Here is an 11,690-nt window from a genome sequence, read left to right as displayed (position 1 = left end):
AAAAAAAGTTGAAAAATGCTAGACATTTTTTTCCTTCCACAAGTGCATATATATATTAGACGCGAACAGTATGTGCACTGTTGTAGGAGGTAAAAAAATATGCGACATGTTAGTGTGTGTCAATTTTTATGACTCCTCTGAATATGTGTGTGTCAGACGCAAAACAAAAATAAATATATATATATCATGAAAAAAAATAAAACTTACCTTTCAAGAGAGATAGAGAGACTTCAAAATAAAAAATTGTAGTTCACTAAAAACTTCCTATGTATGTATACTGTCAGACAAACAAATTAAAAAACACTGAAACAGGCACGATTGACGTTCACTATGATAATGATGTACAAAAGGAGAAACTGGTGTGTTATATAGGAACCCCCACCCACTCGACCCCCTTTGGTTAAAACATAATGAGCGCTATAGTCAATGTCCTAGCAATAAACCACCTTTTGACCGATTCACCCATGCTATACTTTTTTTTTCAACAAAAGACTTTTCGATGCGCACAATATCCTGTGGGGGACAAATAACAATGAACGGGCGTTGACAGTTCCACCCATGCATGTATTGTCGATCATTTCCTCGGCCTCGTCAGGGGGTTTGGTGTGTGAAACGGGCGACCCCCAACAGCACAAAACTCAACCATGCCTCAAACGAAACATGTGGACGCCTCGTTTCCTGCTTGTGATTCGATTGTTATCGGGGATGTGGCGGATTCTTTATTCATGACCCGTGGAGGCGGAAAGAACGTGAATTTTACGATCGTCTGCAAAGGTTCCACGCATTCGCTAATTTGATCAAACTTTTTTCACGTCGATGCGGCGAGATGAAAAAGCGTCGTCTACCAATTCGAAAATATATTTATATACGGTTGAGGTTGGTAAATATGTATGACCAGTAATCGCAAACGCCAGATGAATAAATCGACCAAATTTGTTTGATGACCGAAAAAATAGATGCGAATAAACGATCTATCTGACAGGCCCGGGTTCGTGCGTTCGCAGATGTTGCGAGTGGAGGATGGCCCAGATGAAAATTATAAAAATCGTGTGGAATTTAATATCAAGTGAGGTCTTTCAAATTCTTCCAAGAGAATTATTCTCGCGTTTGGTTCTTCGTACTCTCAACGGTAAAGGATTGATTGCTATTCTTAAATTATTTTTATCGGATACTACGGTCGACCACACTCTCTCCGCTCGCATTATATCATTTTTACGAAACAGCGGTGGTAATTTTTTTCTTGGATCGTTTTGTGGTCGATATCGGCCAAACGGCCTAATTCAAACAACATAATCAAATGCGGTATCCATTGACGTACAGGAAATTGATACAAACTTAAAACGTCGTACCATCTACGCAACGGACGAACGTGAAATTCTAAAACGATACGGCGACCCAAAACATTGAAATTGGGAAGTAGATGTGGTTGGAAATTGAAAGTTAAATTGTGCAAGCTCGAAAAGAGTGCTGACAAAATTTTCGATTCGAGCCAAATCCGTTTTCATGAGCGTTTCAAAACGAATTCGATATTCTCTTGGAACACTATCATTTATTATTTTTTCGTTTGAATGTGTCGCTTCCAGACAATCTAAATTGAAATGATCCGAGATTACATTTCTGAGTAGCACGGGTGAATTTTTAAACGGCATAACTTTAGTGAGGAAAAAACGCAGCCGTTAGAGAACCTTTTTTTTTTTACTTTTTTTGGTTGGGCACCACGCACCCCTGGCGAGGTTATATAGGGGCCAGGGAATCCTAAAAAAAAAAACAACAATTATTATTTGTTTGTTTGTTTGCGTCACACAATACGGAAAATAATGAGAGGCACATCGTCGTTTCCCCCGAGAGAGAGAGAGAGGTTTACAAAGGTCACGATATATAAACATTTTGGTCCCCGGGACTTGGAAAATTACGATAAGGTGCACTCATCCTTCAAAGGGTGAGAGGGTGAGAGAGTAAATTTCACTCATCACTGCTTTTCTGCGCCGTGAAACATCGTCAGCGCAATAAATGAGGCGCGGAACGTGGAGAGAAAGTGAGTTTTTCAGGTTTTTGTGGTCGTTTGGTCAAGAAATCAGAGTTGCAGTCAAAGGCATATTTGTGACACTACTTAATCGTCTGCCGCCGTTGTTACAGAGATAGAGAGAGTGAGTGTGTTGATTCTTACTGTGGAAGAGACGAATATAATGTTTTGTAGAATTACGGGAAATATTTGCATCCGCAGTAAGTAAATGAAGCCTGGCAAAAGCCACAAGTAGCGAGCGCGCAAGATCAATGCGCAGCAAAATTCGTTCAAATGAACCATAAAATATAGCTGACATCTTACGCTAATAACGTTGTAGCCTATTTGTTTTCAAAATTAATTTGAATATTTTATTACAAACTTTTGTCAATGAAAGTGTATAGGTGATCAATTAGAATGCAAGTTATAGTTCTTGTCTAATGTTACGGCGGGCGCTTTACATTCTGCCAAGAGAAGTGGGGATCGGGGAAGCGACCAACCCAGCGCGATAAGAAACGCAGCAGCAGTGTTGTCAACTCTAGCGAGAAGTCGCTAAATCTGGCGGATTTGTAATGCTAGTTGGCGACAAAAGACGTGAAAAAGTGACGAGCGACTTTTCTGGCTACTTCGTGTGCTCTGCAGCAACTAATCTGGAGAATTCGCAAAATATATGCGTAGGTACGTCTAAATACCGTTTCATAGTTATTAAATAAGTAAACACCCTCGCAATTCGCTTCTGATGCGCAAAGAGAAACCGAAGCAAAGCGTATCCCCTTTTCCAGTAAGGTTTGTGATGTTTGTAAACATCACTGCTCACAGCTCATTGTTATCCGATACTCCTCCTGGCTCCGTTGCGGCTGAGTTATTATAAAACAGAACGTTTGACTTCGCGGTCGCGTCGTGCGTGGGTTCAGATTGTAGTTTTTTGTGTAGTGTGTGGTGACAAAGGAAGTGCTAGTGTAAATTATAAAGTTTGTGTGTGGATTTGTGCGCCGACCAGGAGAGGGTAGTGTCCAGTATGGGAAAACCGCAATACAAGCAACATTGCTGGAAAGAGTGGGGAAAACTCTACAAATGCTTGGCCCCTGTCGATAGTGACACGGCGAAAGTGTACTGTAAGTACTCCAAAGTAGAACTATCTGTATGCCAAAGCTACTGATCTGAAAAAAAAACTTTCGGAAACACAGAAACATAAAGTCAGATTTGGTTACTTCTGTTCTGTAAAACAGCAGAAAAACAGTTCAAACCGGAAAATTTAAATACTTCTAGTGCTGAAGCTGGTTTAGCTTTATTCGTTGCCGAACACTGTTCTTTGCTAACCGTGAATCACTTGTCCGAATTATGTATGAAAAGGTTTGGTGACAGCTGCAGTGCAGCATGCATTCGTCTGCATAAAACCAAGTGCACAGAAATAATGAACAACGTTCTTGCAATGCATTTTCTCGCTGATTTAGTATCTGACATCGGTAATCAGTGTGAAGTGCAGCGTTCAGAGGAAGAGGAAAGTAACGAGGAAATATTTTTATAGGCAAGTACTAGATTTTTTCACCTTTTTGCTATTTTTTAAAAGTACATTTGATTTAGCGACTTTTTCTAGAGCATTTACATTTCATTTAGCGACTTTCTAGCGGATTTTCTAAGGACTTTTAGCGACTTTTACGTTCAAGTTGTTGGCAACACTGCGCAGCAGCCTTGTGTTAAGCTGCTGTAGTATGAGGTGCGTGAAGCACCTCCTCCCGCGACGTCGTAAGTCTAGGCGCATACGCTGTGGTCGGGTTGGTCTGCTGAATTTTCCTCGCTTTCCACCTTTCTTGCCAGCATATAGGTCGTCCGCCGTAAGAGTAGACAACAGCTATAATTTACGTTCTATTTGATCGCGTATAAATCTTTCAGTTGAAATTGTTGCTTATTAAAAAACTGTAGGTAGATGGTGTGACCTTGACTGGATTATTTTGGTGGCGTCGGCTTTAGGAGAATGTTTTACTTTTATTAATTTCATCATATCATCACTCATCCCTATCTTCTCAAATGAGCCAAAAGTGGCACAAAAAACGAAGTAAAATAAAGCAAATCAATCAATCAGTGTGTCGAGACCACCTCTCCATCGTTCGACAAGAGTTTGCATAATACCCAGACACAGGGCGATACTGTCTCGAACCCTTGAAAATATTGCTCACATGCACAGGATCGGATTCGAAACTATCTTGAATCAAATCGCTCTAAGTGGCAGCTTACAAATGGTTAGTGGTTATGCAGAAAAAGATAAATTCGAAATTAGGTTTCTGTCCGAAATCAGGATTCTCCTTGGCCGAGACCGAGTGAAACACCCTGTATTTCATATATACTTTTCATTCATTCTCTCATCTGATCATCTTCTAGGTCAACGTGACGGTACACATATTTAATGTTAAATAAATCATTATAAGTAAATATCAACATGACTTAACGGTGTTCCAATGGAAGTGAAGAAAATTCAACCATGGCTTAAATGTCCAGAATTAAGATATATTTTAAAACAGTTTTATCTAGACATCCCAACTGACAATACTAACAGCGATCAGCCTCCAACGCATCACAATATCTATCGAAATAATAGTATCTGATGCCATGCAATGGTGGTGGTAGATGCACATTGCAAGGTGGTTCGATTTCCACTTTAAACTGTAGGTCCAGTCCCGATTAGCCTTTCTGTGCATAAAGCGGTGTTAAGAACTAACCCAAACAAGTAACAAGTCCATGTGATGAAAATTCAAATATATTCTTTTTATAAAAATAATTTTTCATTCTACCACAATTTAGTCTATCTCCCTAAGATACAACTCCCCATTTATTTCCTTTTATTTCCCACACACCTCATTAAATCACAAAATCAATAAGTGTCTTTGTTATGTTTCTAGAGTAATACAGGATATAATTGTAAAGATTAGTGAGAATACCAGGTAGGAATGTGTTCTGTACATTTCGCAGGGGGAGCAGTTGCCCCCCTCTAGCTACGGGCCTGCAGTTATTTCCTTTCACCTTACGTCGACTAATTGCGCGAGGTATAAAATGGCCACCGTACGTTCCTCGCCTGTCGTACCGCTTGCACCGTTACTAAGCCATCCGAAACCAGCTTGTTCCACCCCTTTTGGCGCGGAGACGCTCTCGCACATTGTTGCAACATTTATTCCCATATGATTTGGTATGGAGGGCGGTGCTTGGGTTGCGGCGTGATCGACGGCAGATTACTGACAGCTGGCGCAGCCAATGGGGGCCGAGTTATGACCGTCAAACACCAGCGCGCGCTTCGAATGAACCGCCAATCATCATGTAGTTCCTCTCTATTCACGTTTTACGAACACTGTTGTGTTTAGTTGGTTCCTCGCTTCGGGGTTTGGTGCTTGTGGCTTCCTCTTACATAACGTTTCGTCAACGCAGTGTGTGACCTAAGAAATAACAAATGAATAACGATTCCTCGCAATACTCTTAAGTTTGCACCTTCCTCTCTTGGGGGTGCTGTGCTTGTCCGCCCATTCTTTGTCAATATCTCAACTTCCATGGAGTGTATAGCAGCCACACCCAGATTCCCGCTATCCTCGGGAGTAGCTCTATTACGTGTAAAAATCTCAGTCCAATCAGAGCACTTTTAAAACTTCCTCGCTTTGGCGTGAAAAGTCTAGCTTCCTCTTAATAGAGGGTGAGAAAACAGGGGTGTGTGTGTGTGTGTGTGTGTAGTTATACACACACGCATAAAGTTGAGTAATTGAAAATTCCATTTTAGAAGAGCACACACAGATTTCCTGTTTTTTTAAATATATATATTTTTTTATGGTTATTTTAAAAACAGATAATTTCGAAACATATAAAGATCGTTTTGTGCTCATTTGGAAGAGGATGAAACTGAGGCCCAAGCCCACCCAATAATTAATGTGATTTGTGAATTCAAATTTTTGAGCCCACCCAGTGTTTTTGAAAAATTGGCACCCCTGGCTGTCTCTTTTAAATGCCATGTATTCGGTATTTTTTCAGACTTCTGGCGATTCACAAGTACTCTTGTGTCGAACACTAAAACTGGGCGATGTTTCTGACGTATGTTGAGTCGCTTGGTCATTTAATCTTCTTCGAGAGCTTGATGAGATCTGTAGTATTTTGTTGTGTTTTATAAAAATAAGTCGAGGTGGTCCCCCCCGATCGAGGAAAACCATACGTTTGAAAGCATTGTTTTCAATCTTAATTGCACAGTATGCAGTATGCATATAGTCCTATTAAATGCACACACATGGCATTTAGATGATTAAGAACGTGTGTTTTATGGAAAATTGGAAACATGTCATGTCAGCCAAGAAACATTTTCACCTCACTCAAGGATTATGTGAATTCAATTGAAGTTGTACCAATATTTACAACTGAATGTGAATGTGGGTTCCGTGCCATGAATCTAATCTTTACTGAACAGAGTGAGATTAAATATTTGGTTGAATCATAGAATACATTGCCGTAAATCAATTTCAGTGTTGGTGTTTTATTTTCATTTGGTATGAGCTCAAATTACCATTATAAACCTTCGTTTTAAAGTAATTCAAACACAAAAATGGTTATTGGGGGTCATTTTGAGTTTTTCGACTTTATTACTACCTTCATTTGAATATTTTATTTTCTAAAAATTTCGGGGGGGCTGTAGCCCCTTCAGCAGCCCCCTCTGCGTATGCCAGTGTCCTCTGGATCTACCTCCCCTAAATAGTCCTCGGCTCAAAAGTGACAGAAAAGCCAAGGTGATTTCCTTTTTATAATCTCTAATTCTCCGAAACTATTCTTTTTGGAATGAGAAAATAGAGATTAAAGTTGATTTGAAAAAAAAGTATTGAAGGACAATAACAGGGAAGTTTTCCCTTTGTAAAGTTGGCTGGGCGCCTCACTGACCTGCAGGAAACTAAGATTAGATTCCTTGGCGTGTTTTGTAAGGTCGGATTTTTGCGGCTTTGTCTCTGCATAAAGCGGCTCTGGGGTTCACCCATTCTCAAATATATAGGTACTAGTGGAGGACGACACCCCTAGGGGCGGGGGGGAGTCTAAAGGAGGCTGGAGCGTGATGCTTAAAAACCAAAGGATAGAGAATGAAAGTGAAAATGAAGATTGATTGATTGATTTGTGGTTTTAAGTCCACTTTATGCACAGAAAGGCTAATCGGGAGTGGACCTACAATTTAAAGTGGGATCCGAACCACTGTGCCATGTGCCTCCAGTGAAAATAAAGAGGCAAAACAGACTGAAAGAGAGGAAAAGGAAGAGGAAAACCAACCAAAACAGACTATAATAACAGAGGGAGGGGTGGATTGAGAGAAATGAAGATAAACATTTCTCACGATGGAGTGAGAAAAGGAACAAAGAAAAGAAACAGTACAGAACGATAAAGAGATAAAGGAAGGAAGAGAAACAAAAAGATAGGCATACAGAAAAAACTATAGAAAGAGAGAATGAGAAACAGAAGCAAAAGGTAGAAAGCGAAATAGAGAACGAGCAAGTGGAGGGAGAGAGAGAAAGAGAAGGGCAAGAAATGAAGGAAGCTTTATATCTGAAGAACCAGGGAGAGAGAGCAAAGAACGCAGGAGGGAAAATGGAACAAGACCTAATCGTGAAAAATATGCTATGGTTTTACACACAGAGAGAGATAAAATAGTTATAAATAAAAGGGAGTTTTCTGTATTACAAGTTCTAGACTCTGCCAAGTCTCATTCCAGCTCAAATGAGGCGAAAAAAAAGTCGCCCTAGTTTCGAGTGTAAACGAAATTTTAAAATTTTACTCGCTAAACTGCTGGAAAAGGAATACAATTCAATTGTATTCAAATATTATGCACCATTACCAAGGAGGGCCTACCAGATGGCTTATTGGTAACACCTTGTAATCAGAAGGTCCCGGGTTCAATAACCGGTGAAGGCACTCCGCTCCCGAAGAAGTGGTTTGGATCCCACTTGAAACTAAATATTAAGATTTCACCAGATTTCTGACTGTGATGCACCGCAAAGTCATAAGTCCTATAGTCTCGAAAGTCAGTTAATGAATGAATGTTTCCTTAGATAATGTTACCAATAAGTCACTCTTCAAATTAAGGGGATTCCAGGAGAGTGTCTTCTGTCTCATTTTCCCCAGCTTCTACATCTTCCAACCAGTAACATAAATTTTCCCCTTCGTAAATTTTCTGTTAATTTTGTATAATTTGTCTTTTAATTTTTAGGTTCATTTAACGCCGCCACGTCAGTCAAAATTGTCAATTTTTACATAAAGTTACATTAATTTTTGTATTAAGTCCTATGATATGCACAAATATGCTAATTGGGATTGGACCTACAGTTTAAAGTGGGACCCTAACCCGGGAACCCTTGATTACAAGGTGATGACGTTACCACTATGCGATCGGGGAGATCATTAATTTCAGATGAAATTTATGGTTTGGAATAAATTTATTAAAATTTTGTTACTCCACACCAAACTCACACAGAGCATTGTCGTCCTATTAAATTTTGCGCTTTATACGTTTCATAATAATAATAATACGCATGATGATCATAATAATAATAATAATATGATGAACGTTAATTTAAATTTTTATTTTATTATTTACTTTGAGCCTCAATAAATTAAAATAAATCAGTTCTTGGGTGTCACCGCGCCGCAAAAGATTTAGTATAAGTAATATAATTGTATTAGGTAAAAAAAAAGTCAAGATGCGAAAATGGGAATCTCTGAACCACCCTCTTCCATCCTACATTTTATTCAATTCCCATTATGATGCATATAACCTAGATATGTAAAAAAAATCGGAGAGCATCACAGCGTAAGTCAACGAAGTAACTGGCTTTCTTGTTTCGGATCAGACTTGTACGAACCGACGTAATTTGTGTAAACTAAGTGATGGCAATTCACTTCCTCGACTTCCAAGACTGTCTGTCTTGTATTTTGAAAGTAGCCATCCACTGAAGGAATGAATGCACTTCCCTGAGTTTCCAAGGTCTTTGCACGGACAAAACATAAACCAGATGTCAAAGCAAGATAAGTTTACAAATTGCGGTGTGAAACCCTCCCCCTTCCTCCGCTCCGAGCGGCACATGACGGGTGCCGCAGATGGGAGAATACACATTCAGAGGGTTGCTTGCCCAGAAGCGACAGCAGCGCCATAAGCGGAAAATCCTCGAACTTTCAGAAGGCGGATTAACTAAATACTTGTCTTTTTTGTAATAAAATTATGTAATTTCTGTTGAAGATATTGTGCAAACGCTTGGAATTATCTATATAAATTCACGACACTAAGATGCACAATATTGAACCTAAATGGTAAATTGGTTTAAAACTCTTCAAACGCCCCATTTAAAGCTGCTTTCACATCCAATTAATGCTGCATTTCCAATTTTTTGTACGCCAAACTAGAATCCCAAATCGATTTTGTATTCGGTACATCACTTCGTGTATCCTTCTAGAAAAGCCTTGCAGAGTATCACCGAAATTGGAGGCATATGTTAGGATATTTTGTCAACAGAAGGAGAAGCAGTTTTCAGCTGTTGAGAGAAACATCCAGCCGAGGCTTAAGGATAAGTGATATGAATTCATGAACTCACCAACCCTTCCTGGTGATTCCACTTGCGAAGCACAGCATTTCTCTCCTGTCCCTGCGTCACCATGTTGCCTCTGAAAGGTTCAAGTAAGACACAAATAATCCATGCTGTAATGTTATTTATTAAGAACTAGAGTAAAATACAACTGGAAGCTTCTCATCAGAGTAGCCTCCAGTTACCTTCCACACTGTTAAAAACGAAACATACTGCAGGAAATGTCACCAATTGCTTCAATCTACAGGCATCTATTACGCTCAAGTGCAAGTCTGGATTGGTACTCTAAGATGTTTATCTGCCGCAACAACTCAATGTCGCAAATATTACCAGCAACTGTACTTTTCGCTAACTGAATCATACAATCAAACCGTCATGTCTGGTTTGACTGCTCACTGAATTATAGGTGAAATTAGATTGTACCAACAAGGCTAAAGTGAAAATTCCTACTTGAGAGTCTTGAGGCTATCTGGGGGTAATGCTAATAAGGTTTAACATGGCAATTTTATGGTTTGTATCAATTTTCATTGCTGTATATAAATAGAGAGAAAGGATTCTCACCTACTGCTTGCACAGTACTCCTCTTGCTAGGTGCCGGTGCCTGGATTCTCTTCTCCAATTTCATTGGCTTAGGAGACGTGGTGAAGTCCAATCGTAGACGAACTTCCGTGTTTCCTCAGGCTGTCTTGTCGAAGTCTTCAAAGCGTGGCGAGACCTTATCTGTGAAGCAAAAATGTATTCTTTTAGGACTCCTCAAGTTGTTTCACAACTTTAACTTATGCAAAATGGACCAGGACATATGTAAATGATGCGTATATAAGAAAAAATAACAAAACCATATCTGTATCGAGATTTTATGCATAAACATAAGGATAATGTTAACTGTAATTTCATCACTGATACTCGTATGATGTTAACAAAAAATAAACCAACAAAAAATGTAATAGGTATATCATTCCAAAGCTCAGAGGCAACAAAACAAAGGGTGCATTCAAGTGGTTTATTTTATTCTTCACTGCAATTTAAGATGGATGACATTCCAATAGTGATATTTACTATCTTTTGTACCCTGACACAAATTTCTTTCGAATTCATTCATAGAATTGAAAATCTGCATAAGGTGATTGAACAGTGTTATTTTAAATGAACATGACGGAATTACCAGATCCAAAATGAAAAGTTATCAAAATAATTGATACAAGAGAGCCACAGTAAACTCAACAAAGTGTTCAATGAATTTTCCACACAATTGTAGTGACAGATTTTCAGACCTTTGAACGTAATATTAGAAAAACTTTTAAAAGTTATGTTAAAACACCTTCTCGATTGTTAAATATAACAGAATATAAACAGCACTTTACACAGAAATAGCTTACCGTATACCGAACTCTCCCTTCCATTTTCGTTAAAACAACAAAATGACAAATGTACAATATATTTTATGATAAAATGTGTATGAACGATCTTGTTATCATATGAATCCTAACTTTCATAACAAACTTACGTTTTAAGAATGAAATAGCAAAGTATACACTAATTTAGATTAATTCGTGATTTGTTCAAGAACACACGCGCATAGTTCTGATAAGGTACATTATGCGCAATTTTAAACAGTCGTCACATCATTTATTTGTGTACTCACTTATAGATCAGTTTATATTAATAGTGAAAAATATTCCACTGATCACTGAAAATCTGATACTAGTGCAACTGAGAATTGTTAAACTTTGGATAAGCTCACAGTATTTATAAATTATGTAAATATATATTTTATCTTAGTACCTTTCTTTTTTTGTTGGTTGAATACTGTCAAATTGGCTTTGATTTGGTCTAAATAGCTTCTAACCATTTGCGAAAGCCAGGCAATTGAAATCTCATTTTCCATAGTTCATTTGTACATATGTTCTATGGAAACCTTTAACTCGCAAGCATTATTATTATTACAAGCCAACAATGCATTATTCCAAATTGATTAAAATCGTTTGTTAAAAAAATCATGCTAGAATATTCTCTAGATTGCTGTTAGGTTGAAAATAAAAAAAAAATGAATGAATATTCTCTAGAGTCTGAACATGGATTGAATTCGTCATTGTCTAGACAGCGGCGCA

The 11,690-nt window shown here is 38.5% G+C and overlaps 1 long non-coding RNA gene across 1 annotated transcript; it reads right to left on the bottom strand.

The window, feature by feature from the left end:
• Positions 1 to 9,596: 9,596 nt before the first annotated feature.
• Positions 9,597 to 11,480, bottom strand: LOC145982786 (uncharacterized). Its single transcript, XR_014441146.1, has 3 exons — positions 11,365 to 11,480; positions 10,144 to 10,302; positions 9,597 to 9,661 (listed from the first exon to the last, which is right to left on the bottom strand). It is a non-coding gene; the product is annotated as an uncharacterized LOC145982786 (long non-coding RNA).
• Positions 11,481 to 11,690: the final 210 nt, after the last annotated feature.

This window comes from Lepisma saccharinum, unplaced genomic scaffold (assembly GCF_977018435.1).
Source record: "Lepisma saccharinum unplaced genomic scaffold, izLepSacc3.1 HAP1_SCAFFOLD_415, whole genome shotgun sequence".
Taxonomy (NCBI): Eukaryota; Metazoa; Arthropoda; class Insecta; order Zygentoma; family Lepismatidae; genus Lepisma; species Lepisma saccharinum.
The sequence above is the reverse complement of the archived record's forward strand: the minus strand, read 5'-3'. Positions and strand labels throughout refer to the sequence as shown.